Source organism: Parus major, chromosome 5, assembly GCF_001522545.3.
Source record: "Parus major isolate Abel chromosome 5, Parus_major1.1, whole genome shotgun sequence".
In the NCBI taxonomy this organism is placed as follows: Eukaryota; Metazoa; Chordata; class Aves; order Passeriformes; family Paridae; genus Parus; species Parus major.
Window position 1 is genome coordinate 6,007,302 of NC_031774.1, and position 21,565 is coordinate 6,028,866.

General features: G+C 37.9%; 1 protein-coding gene and 1 non-coding gene across 3 annotated transcripts in view; both read left to right on the plus strand.

Moving 5' to 3' along the window:
* PDE3B (phosphodiesterase 3B) overlaps window positions 1-21,565 on the plus strand; it is an 83,177-nt gene that overhangs the window by 24,567 nt on the left and 37,045 nt on the right. The window lies entirely within an intron of this gene.
* LOC117244613 lies at window positions 5,718-5,905 on the plus strand. The gene has a single exon (XR_004498056.1). It is a non-coding gene; the product is annotated as a U2 spliceosomal RNA (small nuclear RNA).

Sequence of the window (21,565 nt, forward strand, 5' to 3'; positions counted from 1 at the left end):
AAGTTGCCCCAGGAAAGGTTTAGATTGGACATCAGGAAAAATATTTTCATGAGCAGGGTTGTAAAGTTTTGGAACAGGCTGCCCAGGGGAGCAGTGTAGTCATCATCCTTGGAAGTGTTCGAAAACCTGTGGGTAGGCTACTTGAGGACATGGTTTAATGGTGAACATGGTGGTAGTGCTAAACCTAGTTGGACTTGATGATCTTAAAGTTCTTTCCCATCCTTAAAAATTCTATGATTCTGTAATTGTATCTGGACTTGGTAAAGAATTTTTGTTCCCTTACCACAGATGTTTGTTTCCCAGGTTGTCTCTGAAGTAGCTGTTCTGACCTTCTTTTTTGGATATACTTCTCTTGGGTAATTTATTTGGGATATAGCCCTCTATTTAATCAAGACCTTAATGTAAATGTTTGGGTTTGGAAGGGACCTTAATGTTTTACTTCCACCTGCCTGCCATGGGCAGGGACGCCTTCCACTGGACCAGGCTGCTCAGGGCCCCATCCAGTGTGGCCTTGAACGCTTCCAGCTTCTCTGGGCAACCTGTTCCAGTGCCTCATCACCCTCACAGTAAAGAATTTCTCCCAAATATCTAATCTAAACCTGCTCTCTCTCGCTTTGAAGCCATTTTCCGCTGTCCTGTCATTACAGTGCCTGGTGGAGCCCTTCCCTGGCTTTCCTGTAGGTCCCTTTCAGGTACTGGAAAGTTGCTATGAGGTCTTCCTGCAGCCTTGTCTTATCCAGGCTGAACAGCCTCAACTTTGTCAGCCTGAAGTATTCATCCTTAGAATCTTTGAAATCGTTCCTTATTTCAGTGAAATTTGGCAGAGGATAAACATCCGGTTCCAAGTTGCCAGGTAATCCAGTCATAAGACAAAACTTCTAAGGATTTCATCATTTGTGGTTCTCACAGAGGCACTTACCCTTTTACTGAAAAAATGTTTATTGTCCCAGTACTCCTAGTTGAGATGTTTATTCAAATTTGGGAAGATGCTCTTTTATGTAGTGAAACATGACAGTGTATTTCCTTTTATGTTTTAAGGACTTCATTTGTTGCTCCTCAGTCTTTACCAGTTATGGAAATGAGCTGTCAAGCAATGACAGCACCAATATAAATGAAATGTTGACTTATTTTTTGGCTTTTTTTTTTTTTTTTGTGCTCAGTGCCTTTGTTGCAGAGACTACAAGTTTTTCAGTGCAGTAGGCTACTGGATAGAAATGGCAATGGCCCTTCTTCGGAGGATGAGCTTGAACAAGTTTTGATCTGCCATGATTCACTGCTGCTGCTGAGATGTGAGAGAAAATTGTCCCACTGGTATTTTATTTTGTGTTGTACCTATTCAGAAATTAGAGGATAGGTCACAGTCTGTTCTTGTGGAGCCCTGAGTAGTGAAATGGACAGCAGGTAAAAGGAGGAAGCAAAGAAGCTTGCTTTTCAAGCAAAAGATGAGTTTCCATAGAACTTCTTTTCACTAAATGACCAGAAAACATGAAGATTTATTAGCATTGATTATCATTCATTTTCCTCAATCTTTTCTGAAGCTCAGAGTTATTTTTGCCCCACATTAAGACATGGAACTTATGTGCTTGTGAAGAATGTTTCTCATTTGAACTCCAAGTTCACATTTTGCTTGCAGATAAGACATTTTTTGTTTATAGTTTATTACATTGCTCATAGGCATGTGTCATCTGTTTAGGCAGTGAGGTGATGTTTTTGTTTGTTTTAAAATTAACTAGCTAACATTTGCAAAGGAGAGGGTGAAGAAGGGGAAAAGACACGTACTTAAAACTTGGCCATTTCCAAGACCAGTTATTAGAACAACAAAATAATTCCTCCAGTAAGTCTTACCTCTTTGTGGGTCACAAAGCTGCCATTGTGGGAGCATAATTCTGACTAGAATTTTGTGTAGTGTGTGCTTAGTGCACAGGCTGCATTTTTTGGCAACAACTGGACATTTGTTTCTCGCTCTCTCCTTCCTATCCCAAGTCATATTGAAAAGATTATCCAGGTGGCTTCTGAAAGTCTCTGGGAGGTTTCCCAGCAAGTGGGACTTGGGGGAACAGAGTCTCCTGCTGCCACTGTCCATGGAAGCACGGTTGGAACTGTGCTCTAGTCCCTCAAAATTCTCGAAGGACAGTTTGAACAGCAAGTTGTTCCCTTCAGCACCTTGATTGGTTCCAGACACAGCAGCAGAAAAGCGATGCTTTGTTCTCCAAGGGTGGCAATGGCAATGCCATTTTCAGCTGTCATGATGAGAGGTGTGATGGGAAGTAAATTCAGAATTCTGGAAAAGTTGACTTTAGAGCCCAGGTACAGGGATACAAATCACAAAGCAAGCTGAGGCGATTTCAGAACTGTATCTGAATCAGTAAGGTATTCCTGAGTTTAGCAGAGCTGGTTTTTTTCTTCAGATCTTTCTGCTTCACTTCCAGTTAAACTACTTAGACCTTTAGATGGTGTTGAAATGTTTCAGTTTGGGATCATAATGATATATTCTTGGTCCAATTTACCTCTGGGCTTTATCCAGAGACAATATTCTTTAGGGGTACGTTGGAATCACCCCTAAACTGGAATCAGAGCTTTCTCCCATTCCTGATAGAATACCAAAAAATACTGAGATGAATAAAATCAGTCATTATCTACTTCAGATCAAGTTGGTTTTACTTGCTCCTTTTGCTTACCTTGGTTTTAGAGAGTTGTTAAAACTCTTTGCATGCCAGGAACTAACTATTTAAAAAGAGAGGTTTACCCCTGTTTATTGCCTTTTCTATAGTTTTTCCACTTTGTATGTGGATGGTGGGCTTTATTTTTTGGAGAAGTGAAGGGGGAATGTCCCTGGTTTTGATCACTTCCATTTGATGTAACATATATTCCACTTAGCCTTCCTAAATTTATGGTAATGATATATATTAGGCAGATTGTGTTCTCTTTCTGTGCATTTTTTTTGTTTTGTTTAGTTTTTGTTTGGGGTTTTTTGTTTAGTTTTTATTTTCTTTATTGGAGCTCTCAGGTCTGAGTAAATAATTACAGTTCAGGGGTTGAGAGGGACTGTTGAATGCGGGGTTTCATATTGGATATCTGTCAAAAGAATATGAAAATAAGCATTCTGGGTTTTGTGATATTGACTCAAATTATTCCGTGTTCCTCTATGCAGTGTCCTTTTTTTGGCCACTGGAGTTTTAGCTTCTTCCTTCATGTTTTCTCAGAGCCAGCAGGAGGAATGTGAGCACACAGGATACAGACTCCCTCTGTTATGATGTCTAACATTACAGTACATTCCTATTAGGCCCAGCTCTGATGAGAAAACTGCTTCATTTCCATGGACTGGAGCTGGAGGGTGCTTTACTAGAGGTATCATGTTTGTATCTAGCACTGTAAATGCCATTTTTTAAACTTGTATAGAGGATGCAATTTTTATTTTTCCTTTATTCAATAGATTTTCAGAAGTAATTAGAAACTTTATAGAATGTTGTTATAGAATGGAAGGTATCAGGCTACTTGTAAATGACACTGGACTAATAAGTAAGCCTGTTCATAGAGTTTTCACACGTATTTATTCAAAATTAAAATTCCGTAATTGTAAAGATTGGATCTTTGCACCTGTGTAATTTTATGTTGTTTATTCTTCAGGGTGATCTAAATATTTTTTCTTCTGAGCTATTTAAAATACAGCACTTCTGAGTTCCTTAAATACTAGACTTCCTAAACAGCTGACTAATTAGAAAATAGTGATGGGATGATTATTTCTATTGGTACAGGTTGTTTCGTGACATCTTTTATTTTCTTGCTGTGGGAACAACAGGGCTTTGTCCCTGTAAACAGTTACCCAATAAAGTTGTTACTGGATTTGAATTTTCATTTACAGATTATATAGAAGTCAAAGAAGCTCAAAGCTTACATTCCAAATTGACAAAAATGACAACTACCTTTTTTTTTTTTTTTTTCTGGGCAGAGTGAAAACCTTACCATTGCAAATATAAAAAATAAATCTATTGCTCTAGGTATTCACCAAAAGATATTTGAGCAGATAAAACGTCTCTGAAAGCCCCGTGAGTTTTTCAAGGAGCTCTTTTGCAGTTTACATTTATAAATTTGTATCTCCTTTTCCCAGAGCTCTGGTGAGCCCTGCAGACTTCATTCTTTTTCAATTGTAAACATAGTTTCGGTACTACCACTTTTGCACCAAACGCGGTTCCTAAGCGACTGCTGACGTCAGTTGGTGCAGCACAAGAAGGTTTGTGTGTTTATCTGCTGTGGGCAGACTCTTAGAAAAGACGAAAGTATGTAACTAGATTAGACCAAAGAGATTACTGCTTTAAATAAGCATACGTACTGTTTGCAATGCCTTGCTCCCGGTTTTTTTTTTTTTTTTTTTAATGTATTTTATTTTGATTAGCAGTTGTATCTCCTGTTGCATATGCCACAGTATCTCGTTTGCAGGGGATGATAAGGAGGGGAATATATTCTCTTTGCTATTGCTTTAAAGGGGCAGCTGCTTTCCTGCTTTTCTGCAGCACAGTTAGAGTGAGAATTTAAAAGGAGAGTGTGTCATAGCGTGAAGCTTTCACATACCTGATCTCGAGGTTAGAAACAGAGCTGTTAGAAATGAAAGCAGGCTTACAATTTCCAGTTTAAGTGAAACATATTTACTTAGAGATTTTTGGCCAGAGTCTATACGTTTGGAAAAACTGGAATGATACTCTTGGAATATTTTACTGCATGCCTTTGTGTCAAATAGAGTTGGAGTGGAGCTGGCTAAAATACCTTGCTGTATTTTTTTTTGTACTTGAATATACTTGCAGCACACCCACAATGAATCAAAATTACCTGTAGCAAAAACTCTTTGTCTGAAAATGTTTTTATTAAAGTAGTGGGACTGCAGTCATGCTAGGTCAAAAAGTGTTTTTGTAGTAGTAGTACTGAATGGCATAATAGGGCAGGAAGAAAAACAATAAGCATAGAATCTCCTCCTCAGGTAGAATAAAAGGAAGAATAGAAGCAGCAACTTTCAGAACTAAATAAAAGCCAAGTGCAAGTGCTCCAAATAAACTTAAATCAGATTAAAATAAGAATAAAAAAAGTGCCTGTGGGACATAGGATATTAGCAAGCATAAAGGTGAAAAGGTCATGCTAAAAAAGGTCTGGTTTGAATGTGTCTGTGGTGATAGTCCTGCCCATCTTGAAGTCCCCATCCATCTTTTCCTTGTCCTGTACTGTTATATTGTGCTATCCTCTTGCCTTGAGGACTCCATGGCTGGAGACTGCACAGCTTCTCTGGGAATTCTGCTGCACCTTGTCTCCCTGCTTGTGTGCCCTCATAGTGAGATATTTTTTCCCTGGCCTCTAGACTGAGCTCCTTGTTTCAGCATTGCCTCACAACTTCACTCTCTGCACCACAGAGTACAGCCTGGCTTTGTTGTTGTGATGGCCTCCTGGTAGACACTAGCAGAACTTTTGTCCCCAAAGCAAAAAATCCATTGATTCTCCAGCCTGGAGAATCAGCTCCCAGCCTCTCCTCACAGGGTAGGTTCTCTACTCCCTTTAACCACATTCTTAATAGCAGATATTTTTTCAGCTTTCAATAGCAAGGGCAGACTTAGAAAAAGACATTTGCTTCAGTAAACTGCTCTTAAACAAATGGTGAAGTTACTTGTGATTTTCATTAGTATTAAAACATAAAAATACCTCAGACTAAGAGTTCGTTTATCTTAATATTCTGTCTCTAATCTCTGATCCTTGTCTAAGGTCAAGTTTAACATCTGTTCATAACAGTTAAATGTCTTCTACATCCTTGACTTGAAGATGTCATATTAAACAGACTTTTGGGGCCAAAGGGTGTATTAGAACTTTTTCTGTCTGTCCAATGCATCTGCCTGCTACTGGAGTGTCTCTAGAAGCAGCACACCAAGGGAAAAATCAATAAAAACTATAATCACAAGTTGCTGCTTATCATCTTCCCGTCCATTGCAAGGGCTAATGTGCAATTAAGTGCATTAAAGGTCATGGGGGAAAAGAAAGTAGCTGTAATCAGAAGCCAATGGAAGGATAAAAATATGATCACATATGATACTCTTCTTTCTTTTCTCCCATAGCACCTTCCTACACTCTCCCAGCTTTTGCCTGTTTTCAGCTCAGGGGACTTTCTGATGTGGTTTAGTTTTTTAGTTGTGAGTGCTCCTTTTCAATGTATGGACCTTTCCTCCTTTGTCCAGTTTTCCCTTGAACTTATCTGAACTCTTTGCATCCTTTGATAAAGCAGGTTACTTCCTACCTGCTGGGGAAGAACTGTCCCTTTCTGGTTTGGGCTGGCTTGTTTCTAGCCCATGCTAGTGGAATCTGGTTCTTGTGCTGTAAAAAAGTGCTCTAAATGTGTTTTACTTTCTGCTGACCAGTTCCTTGGGCAGAACTTGCAACAATCACGAGTTCACTGTAGTAATGTGCATGACAGCTAGCAATGGTAATAACTGATTGATTTAAAAATTGCTTTAAGGTGCTTCAGAAGCCCTCTTGACACGGCAAAACTCATGAGATTTTATATTTGGAGTATAATTATTGCAGTAATACACAGGTTTTCTGTTTCCTGGAGGTTGGTAACTATTTGCCATTAGGATTTTTTTATTGCAGGCTGATGCAACTCAAAGTTCTGCCCAATGATAACAGATATTCTTGTGGAAAACCCCTGGAGACAAAAGAAGAGCAGAAAAATCCACCCACAGAGCTAAGATACCATGCTGTTACATTGGTTTCCTTTTGCAGGGGAATGTTGTTGATTTGGTGTTGTGAGATCAGTTGGAATTACCTCAACTGTCTTTACATAATTCCTGAGAAATGGGTGCACCTTGGACATAGAGTCTGAGTTTTTGCAAGCATTTGTTCTGCTCTTGTTCACAGACAGCAAATTTTTGAAGATTTTGTGATGAAATGGATTATTCAAAAAGTTATTCTTTCATTGTCACTGAGTTCAAAAAGCAGTTGCAGCAGATCCCAAAATACAGGTCTATAGACAGAGAAGGTCACTGGTGCCTTGTTCATTTTTTATGACTTGTGATCTTTTAATACTCCAGTTTCAAAATGTTGCTCTGGGATACTGTACAAAACAAATTTAAATTCTAAAATGATTTCTTTAAAATAAAGCTCTTTAATTTGTTAAACAGTTCAGGCAGTTACTGTAACCTCTTCTCGAATTAAGGGTATAAAATAGTAAAATTAAATTTTCAAAACACCTGTGACTTAACTGTAATTATTTTAAATTGAGACAAAGCAACAGGCTTTTATTATATTTCTTAATTGCAGTACAGCTTATAACAACCATTCTGGTCTCAGATTTCATAGTTACCATCCTGTATGTTCTGTTAATTTGTGAAACTGTAACTGGGCTCCAATCCATAACCTGCTCTTTGTAGATTTATAATAGACAGACTGAGAAGTATTTGTTTCTAGATTTGCAAGAATACCCATGCTCACTCCTTATAACTTCTTGATGACTTATTTGCTGGATTTTTATAATAAGGAAATAGAATAATTTGGGAAGATGTGTATGTTAGTATGAGATGCTGGAAATGAAATGATCTCCCACTGATAATTGGCTATCAGTGAGACTTTATTTTTGTTTGTACAAAGATTAGGAAAATACATATTTGTTCTCTGATCCTGTAAATGTCTTCTTCCTAGATTTCAAATGACTTTTGCTTTTATTCCAGGTATAAAGCTTTTGTCTTCAGAAACACCTTGAAAGGCTAGGAGACCTCAACAGATACACCTTGGGTTTGGTTAGCATGTGTTGGACAATTAACAGAAAAGTTGGCTAATAGCGTGCATTTATGAAGTTACAAATCAAATATATTTGTACACAAGCACTGAAGATGATTTTGTTTTTCTCTGTATCCCAGAATAAACACTTCTGTGAGGGATAGATCACACATGGCTGCCAAAAATAGGGAAAGGTTTGTACCTAAGCTAGATATGGCTGAAAGAATTAGTTTCAGCTCAGTGTGTTAATGCCCAGTGGAGTCTTTGAGGGAAATCTGGACATGTAGGCTTTATTTTGTGATTTCCTTTTGCTGTATTCTTTTTTGGATCCAGCAGTTTTATGTGGTGTTTCTAGAGTGGATTCACAGCATATTTTCTGAAATACTAGTTATTCTCTCTCTGCTCTTGGTAGCTTTGCCTCATTGCCTTATTCCAGAAACCGACTGTTCATCTTGGCCAAAAATTATTGGTTGTCTTCTGTGTTGTGTACATCAGTTGGTCCTGAACTGTTTGGGATAACCAGCGGTTGTCTTCCTGCTTTGGGTAACAGCAGTTGCAAAGGGAATTCCACCCCTGGTGTAAGAGCTTAACTGCTCATTAACATTTGGAGTTCTAACCCTGAGAGAAATGAGGCTTGAAATGGAACTTATCACAAGGGAAATAAAATTGGCAACTGCTCCAAGGTGAGACGGGGACACGGGATAACGTTTATTCTTTCATAGAAAACATCTGCTATTGACACACGACGGCTCTGTGACCCCTTGAGGTTCCTTTCAAGCAGAATTATCCTAGAAGACTGTACCTGTTGGTGTGAAGTTTTGTGTAGACACAGCTAACTCGTGCAGGTACTGCTGAGGGCATGTTTGCAGTAGCACATAATTCTTCTCAGGCTGTGAATCCTGGGAAAGGAGCTGAGCAAATATTTAAGTATTGAGTCAATGTTGAACTCCAGCCACTCAGTGACTACTGAGCTAGTACTGCCTGAGCTGTTTAGCTTATAGTTCTCTAGTTTTCTAGCATGCTCTTGCTAGCTTTATGAAGGAACTGGAAACATCTCAGTACCTTTGATGACTGCTCATAACTCTCCTGTCACTGTAGAAATAGCCCATATTTCATTACATATCTCATCTTTCTCTTCACGGAATTAAACTTGCAAAAATCAAGACTTATTTCTATTACCAGGACCTGGAACAGTCTGTTAGCTCATTGTGGTAGTGTAAACTTACCAGCACATATTAAATCTGTGTTTTAGAAGCTGGTGGGAACAGAATAAATGTTTAGAGTTCTGAAAGAGGCATTTAAGGTGCCTATAACATTTTCTCGTTCTGTAGCACAGCAGTCACAGCAACTGTGTGTTCAAGTCACATTGTGCCTTTAAATGTCATTGAAACCTGAATACTTCTGATAACACAGCACAAACTTCTAGTTGCTTTGATGTTTACCTCAGCATTTTGATTAAATCTTGTCAATTTTGGAGGAAAATGTTCGTTCATATGCTTTAACTCTGTTGCAATGCCCTCTGACTGCAGTACTAGTTACCTTTAATGTCAATCACTGAATTCTTCAAAATTAAACCTCTTGTGGATGTTTTAAATTTAGTTCTCTTATCCCTATCCTGGTTTGAAACTTGTGTTGATTTTGGATGCTGCTCTTTAAGGTTGCTGAAGGAAGTCATGACAGAATGAGCTTTGAAGCATATTTTGCTGAGCAGCATAAATCTGTGCCTTCCTTTAAATGTCCCACATAGAACTATCAGAAATTTGCATCTCTTAAACTGGAGAAATAAGTGAGACCATATGATTCTTGCCTCTCACTACAGGGTATGTAATATAGAATGAATAAACTGCACACATGCAGCTTTTCACAGAAACCACCCCTGTGGCCCCCCTGCTTGCCACAAAACCTTGCCACACAAACAAAGGTCCTTGCTAGGTGTCATTCTCCTCCAGCAGAAGGGGTTACTGACATATCTTTGGGGCTTTTCATCAAAAAAAATCAAAAAGATTTTTTGATGCTTGTTAATATCTTCATTATTATAAGGGTTGAAGCAGCTGTTTGATGGACTGGGCCACTAAGAGATCATTACTAAACACTGCAACAGAAAAATATGCTTCTGAGGTCTGTAACAATTCCTCATTGCATCAGTAGTACACTGGATTCATGTTACAGGATTTAAAAAGTTGGATAGTCCTTTATACCAGACTTTATTCAGACAGTTAGAAATGAAGTGTGATATTATGGGAAGAAATAACACGCTAGCATAGTTTGAGTCTGAACAAAACAAAGAACACTATTGCCATTTTTTACAAGTTGGCTTTCATGTGGGATTAAGAATAGTGAAAATCTTACACGTCTAAAAAATCCAGATAATTATAAAATGTTGGAGGTTGAATGAGTTGGAGTTAATATTAATTTTAACTGAAGATTTTTCTCCTCTCTGAGGTCTTGCATTTTGTGGTACCTTAAAAATTCTAGGACTGCATGAATTAAACATGTATTTATGTAGATTGTGCAGATTTTGCATGAAGGTGGAGTGCTCGGATGAAATGTTTAGATAACATCAATGATTGTTTATTGGAGCAGCCAACCAGAAAAGGAAACACAACTGATAGCTTCTTCCTGAGGAATATATTTAGGATCTCCTTCAAAATAGTGATCAGAGAACATTTCTCTGATAGTAATGATTGTAGTGTCAATGATCATTCAGAATTCATGTTGGAGCAGTGGAAGGCAAAATATCTGTTACATCTGGGCTCAGAAACACTTTTAAAATAAAAGGGGAAAGTAAATGAAGTAGAATCCCTGCAGGCAAGATCTGGGCTATTCCAAGACATCATACTGGAAACCTGAGGCAGATGCATGCCATTTATCAGAACAAGATGTAAAGATAAAAAGACAAATGCCATGGTTAAAGAGGATGCTAAAAAGGGCTCATAGGAAAAAGTAAGTATTCTTAAAATAATTGCATTAAGAAGAGACAAAATAAATGTAATAGTTCAAGGCAGATCAAAAATAATCTGGCAATCATATTGTAGAAAATATATTTAAAAATTAATATTAATGTACAATAGTATTTGTACAAATACTATTAGAAACTTGGAGTCTCCTGGAATGCCTATAGGACTAGCAGGCTTGCAGAAACAGAAGGAACCATCCACACAAGATGAGGCCAGAGCAGGTAAAGAAAATATTCTTTTTGAAGAAGTTTATGGTGGGAGAATCTGGAGAAAATGCCTATGCTGGAAGCTTACAGGCAGTGTTTCAGAGGCTTTAAGTCAAATTTAAGTGTTGCAAAATACATTTGCCAGCAGAAGAGCAGCAAACTCTCAGATCCAGATAATGTAAGCCCAAGGTTCTCAAGACACTTGAGGAAAAACCAACCAAACTTATGAATGTAATGTTCAGCTTTTTACTTATATTTGATTAGGTCCCTGTTGACTGCAAGTTGGCCAAAGCAAGTAATTTAATGAAAGTTTCCAAGAAAGCTCTAAAGAGCTGTTGGCCAATAATTACGACTTGCATAGCAGGGAAATTGGTAGAAATCATAACAAATGTTAAATGACTCACTTCAGAGAAAGATGTTTTGGGGCAGAGTCAACACTGCTTTTGTAAGTCTTGCATCAAACAAGCTTGTGAGAATTTTTTGAAGGAAGTGCAAGTTTGTAGATAATGAAGATCCATCTGCTATGGTCTGCTTGGATTTCTAAAAGATTGTGCACCTTCCACTTTGTCACCTGAATTACCAGTTATCAGGAATTTGAGGAGCTGGAAGAATGTGGTTTGATTGGAATGCCAAAAACAGGGGCAAGAATTACAGGATATACAGTAGGTACAGGAGTTGCTTTCACTTTATGCATTTTGTTAGTAGGAATGCATGGAGCCCCTCTTGAACAACTCAAAATACAAGCTTGTAAAGCTCATTTTTAAATAATGCCATGGATCACGGAAACGTAAAACCTGGGCTGAACATAGATGTACTTGAGTAAATGTTTGTGTGGTTTGTTTTTTAGCTCTGCACATAGGAGATCACATTTGTTGGGTTAGATAAAGGATTCTGAAGTGAAGTCAAGCTTCTGTTAAGCCTGTCTAGCCAAAATTGATTAGTAAATTGATTTCTAAATTACAATTTAATTTGTCTTTGCCTCCCTTTTCCAAACGGAAAGCTACTAAATTGACACATAGGCTAAACTTACCTTTTTATTTCTTTCTTTTTCCTTCATTGGTTTGAATACTATCTCAAAGTCTTCTGTTGTAGGACAAGACTGGAAGTTGAAGAGAAATGGCCTTTATGGCAAGGATGTGTGGGGTGTTGTCTTTCTGAAATTCTGCTCTCAGCTCTATTTTTTAAAATGTGGGGGTTTTTTTGCATATGATCCATTTTCTTTTATCTTTATAACAGAGTACCTGGGGACTTAATCACACTGTGTATGATCTGATCTGAAGTGGACTTGGCCTGCAGTTTCTTCTCTGAGCTTGGGCTGTGCCCCAGAACTGAACAGTTTCCTCTGAGCTTTGTCTCTCCCTTGCCTTGTCTTGCCTGATTTGATTGCAGTAGGGATAAGAACGGGATGTGGGTGTGGAGAAGAAAATAAGTCCAAAGTTTTGGCAAGCAGAGGGGAAGAAGTTGGGATTGAAGGAGAGGAGTCTCAAATGGTGGTTTGAGCTTGAATGAGGGTGGGATAATTTTATGTCTGGAGTAATGAGATTGACATGCTAGACAAGGAGGTTTTGGTGAGAGGCTCGGGAAGTAAACAGCTGGAGATACCTGAATAATGAAACTGGAATAAGGAGGGATGGGGTGGGTCTGGGTTAATGCTGAATGGATGAGGCTATAAAATCTTATATTTGAGCCTGTTGAGGAACATCAGGAACCTGGATGACACCATCTCCCTCTGAGAAAGGCTCTTGATACTCTCCAATACTCATCTGAAATAAAAGCCCTAACCTGACTTCTGCCATTCCCTGCTCCAATGGGACAAATCTGTTGGCTTGTCACTCCATCAGTGTGATGACAAATGGTGGAATTTGAGAGTTTTGGTGTGCCTTGAGAACAATTAGGAAATTGCAATAAAAAAAGTTAAAATAGGCTGTGTTTCTGAAAGATGAAAAAAATTAAATAATGCTGGAAATAAAAATGCCTATTATTTTGCCACTTCTAAATATATAATTCCACACACCTCTTCTGTCCCCCTTTTCCCTCCAAATACTGAAATTTGTGGTACATCATGGTAAGCAATGAAAGATTTTATTTTGTTTTGTTTTGTTTTCTTGCTGTAGTTCCAGTTCTGTGACCACAAGTAAGGGTAAAGAATTGAGTTAGAGATCAGAAAAAAAAGAAGAGATGGACTTCATCGTGAAACAGTTAAACATTGGAGAACTGAATTTTATTCTGACTTTGTCACCAAAATTTCTTTGTGTGTGTGAGATCCTTGGCCTTTTTCTAAAATGTTGTTATTCCCAAGTGGTTCCTAGTTGTCTGTGTGTGTTTCAGTTTTGTTATTTGTTAGGTTTGAGCTTTGTGACTGTGGATCTGTTTTGCAGTAACAGGAACCATTCCTTGCTGCAACTGAAGTCCATCAATCCTACTTTGAGTGGTTGAAGTCCAAGTTGTGGTGGAAGAAACTGAACATTCAGTTAGGCATCCAAATTTAGCAAGATCATTTAATTTTCATTTTTAATCTGAGGTACTGATGAGTAAAGCACTGCAATATTTGGCAAGCATTTTGTTACTTACTTTGTAAGAATGTGTGTGAATATTCAGGTGTTATCAGGGGAGGGACTATACCAAAAGCAGAGGAAGTGAAAAGAAAAATGGCTGAGCAGCTTTCAAGTGTAGTCAGCAATTTCGGGGCTGTACCCTGAACAATAAAGCAACAGAGTACCCTGCTCTTTCTGTGGGCCTGATCTCTTGTTTTTCAAGTGTGACAACTCACACTTGCTATAATCCTTGCAGGCAGACAGAATTCCTGTCCCACTTGCCCATCTGCAAGTCCCTTAGAACAAAGTCTGGGTGTTCTGACACTGAGAGTGTTCGTTTCTTCTTCTCTTTGGACACACACATTAGCATGATGTTTCCCAAACATAATCAGTGCATCAAACTGGAGGCTACCTTCTGTGACTGAGAACTTCAGAGATGCATTTTCTCCATGGGATTTTGACAAACGCTTTCCAGTTGCTGGAGTAAGTGATGATGAGCTACTCGCACGCATCACCAAAAAGGAATGTGACAGCTCATTAATTGTTCTGCTGCAACAGAACAAGTTCTGTCAGTCATGAATCGAAATCTTTGTTAATAACACATCAGCCAGCACGTGGCAGTGGTACTGTGATTCTAAAACATTAACTGTAACATTTTTAGTGTCTAGAGCAAAGTCAGTGCTACCAATATAATATACAACTTTATTAAATATACATATATATGTGTCTATGTATTTTATGCCATCTAGATTGGACTGTATAGGGGATTTTTATATATTTCAATTCAAATATAGGAGTTTTAAGTGCAGTAAAGCATGTGATGCATTTAAGAAACCTGCATTTATGCTTTGCAGCTTTGCCTGAAATGTTACCATACTAAAAGCCCTCAAATCTCTTCCATTGCACAGGATTATCATAAAACCTTTCCTTTTCCAGCAATCTTTTTCAGGTACAACCTGGATGTGTTTGGTGAAAATAATCAGTGCTGGTAATGAAAGATATGCAATAAGTTCTATAGTTGATGAGACTTTAAGGGCTATGCCTTGTTTTGTTTCAGAGTTGAAAATATGGTGAGAGAGGGTCATTTTGTGGTTGTAGAAACCCAACAACAAAGATTCTTTGCCTGACACAGCATTGCTATTGCTGATAACCGATCTATTTCAATTGTCTTTCTGTCTTTGTCTTTAAAGTATTTCTCATAATGCTTTTATCTGTCTTGGAGAAGATGTTGTTTTAAATATCATCATAAAAAACACATTAGAAAATTAATCTGCATCACAGCTTGGAAGGTTTACAGTAAGGAACATATGAGGTCACACTGAAAGTGTGGAATAGAAAGAAATACTAAATTGTTTCCTTACTCTAAAATGGTCTAAGTTAACCTTTTATCCCATGATCGTGTAGCTGTGTGGGTGGCTGTGTTGCCATGGCTTGGCTGGTTTATGGTACATCAGCTGTTCTGCAGTAATTGCCCGTGGATTTGCTTTTATTTCCAGTGCAGTTAGACATTCCCTGTGTATTATCTCTGAGGGGTGATAACCTGAAGTTATTTTGGTTTTTAAAAAGAGTCAGATGCTTCTGTAGGAGCATTTGTGAAGCAGCAGCTCGAGCCACACTAATTGTCTAAGGGTTGTGTCTGAGGGGCCCTAATGCTTAGGAAAATGTCCCAGAGAGCTGGGGTAGAGTCACCTCCACGTGAAACTGCAGCAATCCTCATATCTTGAGTCAGGCACTATCACCCTGCTTCTGCCTTTTGAGAAACCTGGTAATTCACTTTTCCTAGAATTACAAGGGATATATATTGAGAGTCTGGGATTCATCCTGCTGCTTTGAAAGTTCATTTTAATTTTAGGGCTTTTATTACTTTATTCATAACTTCCAAGTGTTTACTTCGCATTTTCTTGACAATATTCCAAAAAAATTTGGACTACTGCTTGCACAGCACATATAAGAAAGTTAAATGGGTTGATTTGATTTATTACAACATTAATGTGAGGAATCTCAGCATTTCTCTTTGGTTTGATTAAAGGTTGAGTTAGCAATTTCTATCCTGTTGATTTGATCCATTGGTTTCACAGTGTCACAGGTGACTGACAGATTTACAAAGATGATAAAAGTCTCTTGAGATATGTATATTTTTTTAAGATTTCATCATTTGACATATATTCTGAAGGTTTAGGTTTGAATCGATGAAGTCCAATGAGTATCTAGTTGTAAAGCTGTTTCTACTTCTGTGGCAAGCAATTTCTGTCATTTACTCCACTGTACTCTTTTAAGTTTTTAAAACTATGAGAAACCATCTCACAGCCTTTCCTGCCTTCATCAGTGCAAACTGCTCTTCAGAATGACAGCTTGTGTCTGCTCACTCTGTAAGACTCTGATTTCTCAGCAGTTTGACTTCTTTTCCTTTCCTACCAGCCTGTAGAGATTTGGTTCAACATTTGCATGTTAATAATATCAGAAAAGTCAAATTTGCATCTTTTACCCCCAGTAATCGTTTTGTATAGGGGCTGAGGGTGCAGTAATGAGCCAGTTCTGAGAGGGCAACTCATGAATATAAATAGTCCCATTTTACAAGTATTTTGCCAAGGTCAGTGGGAGAGAGGAGGGGGGTCAGAAGTAGATCCTTAGTCACAATCACATCTGGAGCTGAAACAGACTCTTTCTTTGTCTGTAGAAATTTGGCAATGTCTTAGGGTTGCCAGAGTTTAGATGCTAAAATCTGGGACGATGTCAGAGAACTAAACTGTGCATACATAGATTAGCTGTGCATGGAAAGTACAATTTATCTGCATAATAACCACTTTTTCTGGGTGCCTTGATTCCTGTGTGTTCAGAAAAACAACAGTTACTTCAGAAATGGAGGAAAAGCCATATCATAAAGGCTTTTCATAAGGCTTTAGATCTGGCCACTAGAACATAACTTCTTAATTATACAGGACATCTGGCAATCCTATGAGGTTCAGTCTGCATTTTTTCTTCATCACAGAAGAAATATTAATGCAGCAGCAAAGGCATTCGTTGGATACAGTGATTATTGTTCAAGATAGCAATACTGGCACTAGGTTTTGACCTCTAAACTTGTTTCTGCTTGGCAGGGGCTTTTGGTATTGTCCGAGTGCAGACTGGTGTCTTCTCAAAGGAAAAATATTTTTGTTTTCTCTTATCTGTCAATCTGTCCACTTAAGTAGCCTTTGCTATCATAATATTATAAAAGGCAACTCACAAGTTGTCTCCGAGTGGAGAAAGAAAAGCCTGTCTGAAAGTTCCAAAAAGGGTGGTGCTTATGTGATTCTTTCTGCACTTTCTCAGTTAAATCTCAGATTTTAAAGAATGTTTTGGGAATTTAAGGTCTGCAGGGGAAGACGGTGCAGGTTGTCCTAAAAAAATAAAAAAAATAAAAAAAATTAACAAATCAAGATGACCATAAGTTTATATTATTGCCACAAAAGCCACCACAGTCAATGGGCATAGTGGGTGGCACTACATAGAGAGTATCTTCCAAACAAAGTCATCTCCTTTAATTTTTATTTTTTTTCTGTATGCAATGTGTCAGACTGATGGAGTACATAAACTTTTTCTGTTTTTTTCTTGTTGTTTCACTGAGCAAGTATTTTGTGTTTGACAGTCTTTGTACATAATCAGCCTGGAATGATGTCATAAAGAGGAATCTCTGAAGGTGTGCTTGAGGAACGAGATCATCAGCCCTTAGTTTTCAGGTGCTGAATATTCCAAGAATTTTTCCTCATGTTGTCATACCCCCTGAAACATTTCCACAGGTTGTGTGAGTATGGAGCTCACTGCTTTCCAAATTCAGGGCCTTTTATGCTACAGCTCAGCACAAAACCATGGCTCCATTTAAATCTAAAGCCATGTAGGTTTGGGAAACTTGGAGCACTCTGGAATTCCCCAATGGCCATGATGACATGTGGAATGATAGAGCTGTGGTAAAAGGTTTTCAGTGAGTTTGGTTCTCCCTGCTGCAGCAGTGTTGTTTACCTGAGCTGATTGAAGGCAGGAGCTGCCTTAGCATCCTCTGCTCAGTGCCTCAGAGCCCTGGGAGGAGCTCAGAGAGAGCATTAAGCTTCTTGAGTTATCTGATTTATGATGTCTTATGTGGTTTGTCAGAGCAGTAACTTGAAAATATGCTGCATCCTTAGACCTTCCAAAGTTTCAAATGACACTGAATTCAACAATTCAAACAGTTGTATTGTGTATAAAACTATAACCAGCATGGTGTTATCTTTGGTATCATCAGGAGCCCTGATTGTTTTAAAGTTAGAAGGTTTTTCAGGAGCTTTTTTGGGAAAGACATTTATTAGCCTGCTTCCAGAAAGGTTCATTCAAGGATAAGATAACCGTGGTGTGAACCACCTATATTAAATAACTATAAGCCATCAAGTAATATTTTAAATCTCTGTTTTAGATCAATGCCACAAAGGAAGAGGAACTGTGGCAGGAGGTATTAGAATTTTAATAAAAATTAGGAAATTGATGGTGTGAAAATCAGCTGTAGGATTTTTCTCTTAACTTTCATACCCCTGGAAATACCTACTGATTGCATTTGGTTTGTGTTTTGATAGTGAGTATTGATATACTCTCATTTCATCTTTCAAAATGTAATAATTAATATAAAAAATCAAAAAAGTCAAAAAGTTCCTATTTAAGCATAATTAAGAAATCAACTCCTATCCCAATTCTAGAGTTATTCAGCATGTCTAGATATGGATATACAAGCACATTTGTATGTTTTCTTTCACAAAGTGATTTGATGATGGGAAAAAAATAACATTTTCTTGAAATTTAAAAAATCTGATTGATCTCATTTGGGACTCTAGACTTGCTGTGCTCCCATCACAGTGGTTGAGGTTGAAGAGGACCCTGGAGGTCTGTAGATTCTTAAAAACTATCAGGTATTACACTGAAAAATGAACTAGTAAAATATATTCAACCAGTTTGTTGAAACGTGATAGTGAGGCTTAAAACCTGTCATTGTAGAGTAAAGTTCAGTTCTGACGTCACACTTTTGACCTTCCTCAGTTTGTAGCACTTTGATTTTCCTGCAAATGTCTTTGTCATTGTTTTAACTTCTTTAAACACACAAGTGCTTATAGCAGAGGAGGTGGAATAAAGAAGGAAAAAAAATAAATAAGAAAAAAAGAGTTTGGTATTATTATGGATAAAACATTGAAGGAAATAGGTCTTTAGCCATTTTTTACAATTTAGTCTTATTGTTATGTGGGAATCATGTAACTTTCGTTTCACTTTTCAAGTTAAGCTTGATCCTCACTCAGACTGCATTACAAAAACTGAAATCTTACTCTTTTTGCAGATTACACAAACCACATTTATATTGCATAAAGATGTGTTTTGTTTTCTTTTCTTATTATGCAAAGTGATTATTTTGGGATTTAAGCTTCCCATAAAATCAGGAGTATTGTGAAGTGGAACGGAAAATTTCACAACTGTGCAAGCCCTGCTGTGGCTGGCTAGAGATGCCCATAAGCACTTGCAGGATGCTGGTGTGTACAGATGGCTCCTGGATTTAAAAGTGGTCAATCCTTGGCTTGAACCTCATGCCATGACTTTATTAAAGCAGATGGCAGGCCCCAAATAGGCATTTCTGTCCTGTCAGCTTTATCCTCTCTGTATAAATAATGAGGTAATAGGCTGCCTGTAGGAGCTTTTTCTAAAGCCAGTTATTAGTTGGGTAAATGCTGTGTCATAAAAGTTTGTGGAGTTATTATCTCTCTAAATATTTTTGTAAAGGTTTTGATTGTTTTTGTTTCACTCCTTAAAGGTGACAAACGCATTTGTAAGTATTGACAGTGCACTTTGTATTGAGGCTTACAAAGCTAAATTTAGGGTGGTGCAAGAAAAGAAACTGTGCCAGGGCTGAGGTCAGAGATAAATATTGACCTTATCTGAGTCTGAGGGGCAAATGCATGGCCTCAGCATTTCTGTGTGATGTGGGAATGGAGAGACTGTGCAGTGGCAGGAGGGTGACAGCTCCTTTGCATCCCTTCAGGGCTCTGGAGAGGTTGCCTGGCACTTTTTCATGTCCTTCACAATTTTGTCATTCTAGATTCATGCAACCGATAGATTTGAACTATTATATTTCCTTTATTAGAAGTTAGTAGAGCAGAAAGAACAATGCCTTTGGAGGAAGAGGTATGTTTATTCAGTAAATAGTGTTGGTGGTATAATATGTATTTTAGCTCAGTTTCTAAAAGAAGTGAAGCTGATATGATTCTGCCTTGCAGGCAGGAAGGTGCAGGATGGTGTCTGTGCTGTCTGTATTTACCTGCACATCTGTCCTCTCTTCCTAGCTAGCTTTTGAAAGTGTTGCATCATATAAAAAACTGATAGAGGAGTAGATATTTTCCTGATGATCTGCTTCCTTTAAGTTTTGGGCTAGCAGGTATTAATGATTTCATGGCAAGCTCCTGTCTGTGCTCTAGCAGGTAGAGATTACTGTGGGAGAAAGACCTCGCAAACATTGTGAATGCATGGCAATCTCAGTTTCAACTCAGTATTTTGGTTTATTGTTTTTGACTGTCCCCTTTTGCTCTTCTACCATCCAATGTTTCATGACATGAATTTTGAGACATCAGTCTTGAATTTTTGATTCTTAGTTTTCTCACTAGAAGTGAAACCTTTCCGAGAGATTTGCTAAAATTACAAGGAACAGAGTTCCTGTCAGTAAATCTTTAACTACACTCCAGGTGCCAGGTAATCAAGCAGGAGTTTCCCTGTTGCCTTGTTATCCTGAGGTTTCTAAAGATGTGAAATTCTTTATGGTTCTGTCTTCCTCCAGCTGCTCCCTGTCTACTCTAAAAGTGTCTTGTTGAACCAAGCAGCTTGGTTGAGTAAGCATGTGACTGTTATGCACCTCTTACAAGATGTTTACCCTTTTGGAGTCAAAATTTGCCAAACTGAATTTGATCTCATGATTTATAATGTTCTACTTTATTGAACATAATGAATATTTATTTTTTTTTTTGCACAAGTGTGAACAAATTGCTTTGTTTTATGAATAATTTTATATATTTTGCAGGGGGCAGAGAAAGTAAGAGAGATGTCTAATTTAGGCATCTTCTCAGTTTGTCTACATTTGAAACTAATCTACTTTATACCCTTATTTGGGGAAGTAATGTTGGGATAGAGTTTGTATCAGAGGTAGAGTTGTATTCTTCATTTTAGACTATCTCCTCTTGTAGTGATGGGTGCCAAGCAGCGGTATTGTAATGACATTTTGACAAACAAGTATCCCTGCTATGTCAGGAAACAAAACAGAAAACTGCTGCCAAACAAGGCATATTTACATGTTTAATCACATTTCTGGTTTGATTTTTATATTATGCCTATGGACAGTCTGTGTTCTTTTTAATAAACCTGGGGACAATCTCGTAACATGCAGCTCCTCCAGTTAATCTGACAAAACACAAAGTGTAGACTAATCTTTTTTTGCTCTAACATGGCCTGATTTCTTCCTGATGAAGTCCCCCAGAGACTGAAACATGTGTAGACCTTAATTTTCCTATATTTTGGCAATTAGTGAAACTTGCTGTGAACAAAAGAGCATTGAAAAATTAATTAGATATGACACAACTGTCAAAACTTACTCAGATGTGCTCAGCTTGAATCTTGCTTTCTACCTGCCAAAAAAATAACCCTGGCTGCATTTCAGTTTGTGTCTAGAGAGGATTTCTTTATTAAATTTTAAATTATTCATTCTTTTTCTAAACAAAACACACAAAACTCAGATGGTGATATTTGAAAGAAGACACTAGAAATAATGTTCTAATTTGCTCAGATAAGTAGGGTAAAATGATGTCACTTGTGTAAATCGTTATTGACTCATTTTTCATTAATAAGTACCCTGTGATTTTTGAATGAAAAGTAGTATTGTGTGAGTCCTGGGGCTTAAGCAATTATTTAAGATATTTCCTGCAATTTAGATATTGGCATCTGGGTTCATATTTTTTGAAGAAACTTACTAGGAAGGAAAGATCAGGTGGTGCTGGAGCATCCACGAAGTGGAGTTGAACACTCAGAGTTCCTTCAGGCGCTCTCATGCTCCTCCAACCCTGTTCTGAGCCCCAAGATTCAGAAATGCTTG